This window comes from Phaethon lepturus, unplaced genomic scaffold (genome assembly GCF_000687285.1).
Source record: "Phaethon lepturus isolate BGI_N335 unplaced genomic scaffold, ASM68728v1 scaffold48288, whole genome shotgun sequence".
Classification (NCBI taxonomy): domain Eukaryota; kingdom Metazoa; phylum Chordata; class Aves; order Phaethontiformes; family Phaethontidae; genus Phaethon; species Phaethon lepturus.
Genome location: NW_010557907.1, coordinates 65,234 through 66,863, shown reverse-complemented (window position 1 = coordinate 66,863; position 1,630 = coordinate 65,234). Strand labels below are relative to the sequence as shown.

At 40.9% G+C, this 1,630-nt stretch overlaps 1 protein-coding gene across 1 annotated transcript in view; it reads right to left on the bottom strand.

Annotated features, from left to right (window-relative positions):
* The window catches only part of LOC104625292 (vascular endothelial growth factor receptor kdr-like), a 125,047-nt gene that overhangs the window by 66,783 nt on the left and 56,634 nt on the right, over window positions 1-1,630 (bottom strand). The window lies entirely within an intron of this gene.

The following is a 1,630-nucleotide window of genomic DNA, read 5'->3' as shown; positions in this document are numbered from 1 at the left end:
CATTCCTGCAGCCGCTGGATTTTGCAGAGTCCTGAGAAGTGGTGTTTTTGCAATGAAATAATTATTCCTGATTGAAGTCTTTGTTGGGCTGATCTCTCAGAAGGGCTAACAATGAGCACCATGCTAGGCATGCACTGTGTGTGAGAGACAGAATACCACATGCTTGTACGTACAATGAAGATGAAAGGCTTGTACTGTAGTTAAGAGCATGGGATGGTTTAATCCTGAAATAGCATCTTGCTGATGCAAACAAGGTCTGTTTATTTTTTATATGCCTATTTGGGGAACGGCTGCTCTTCAAGTAAACATTCTTCTTTTGCATGCAAACACCAATATTTACCTTGACAAGATAGTTTATTATCATTCTTAATTTTCTCTTCCTTTGAATGTTTCCGTTCTTTTAGCAAGACGGCAAAATGACTGTATGGATAAACAGCCTCGAGTGAACAATTTGCCGCAGCTTAGTGCACTCCTGCTCATCAGCTGAGCTGCGGTAGCTGACCATCAGCGTGTTCTTAGCTCTCTCCCCTCCTAAATCACACATTAGTTTATGTAATGTTTAAGATGGTTTAAGCTATCTTATCTTACTTAGCATTCTTAATAGGCCAAATGTGCCTAAGTGACAAGTTCTCCAGTTGTCAGGTATTATTCCTTTCTGAGAGGTGAAAGGTGAAATGAGAAGAACACAAATGCTGGAAGTTACATGGTGCAACCGTACATAAAGTACACAAAACAGGACAACTGGGAGTATTTCTAGGTGTAAAGAGGACAAGGAGAAAAGAATTCACCACAGAAAAGAAAGCAAACCTATCTCAATAACTTTATCTCACTGCCTGAGTGAACCTCGGGAAATACAAAGGGAGGAAGAGCTAACTTTTTCTGAACTCCTTCTTGGCCTCCCGATTCAATCTCTGTTGCCAAATTCAGTGGAGTAAAAGAGGCAGTGGATGTGCAAAGAGACAATGTGGTTCTGTCTTCCATTATCCCAGCAAGGGCGATTAATAAATGTGATTCCAATATCTATTTTCCCTCTATGTCAAGTGAACCTGCGTCAGGGCATACCACAGTTTACTTCAGGTTTCTCCAGATCCCCCTGAAAATGAACATGTTTCTCAAGTGCTCCCAGCAGATAAATGAGAATACATAAAATACAGCCTTAGAAAGTATTTCTGTAGCAGGATGATGGAGAGACATAAAAGACAGGGTAGCTTATCTAGTTCCTTCCGTCAGCCCTATTGGGACTTTTCCTGTCCCAGCAGATGTTCTCCAGTGCTTTGCCCAAGATAGTTTTTAAACTCAAGGGATAAAATTTCCATCACTTCTCCTGGGAAACTGTGCCCCTAGCTCTAAGACCTCACTACTAGATATCCTCCCAAACTCCTATTAAAATTTAAGTCCTGTTAAGTTTGTTCACTTTCAAGCCATTTTTGCTTCCCTTTGTGGAGACAGTCCTGACACAAAGGTTATTTCTGAGGTGCAATATCTCAGTGGAAAGTGACTTTAGGTGATCTAGTTTCAGACTAACTCTTCATACCAGCTCTCCATTCTATTTCTTGGATTTAACATGTGAAATGAGGTGGATCTTCAGTGGTTCCTAAGTAAGGTGCTAATCTATGCACAGTGCTGTATC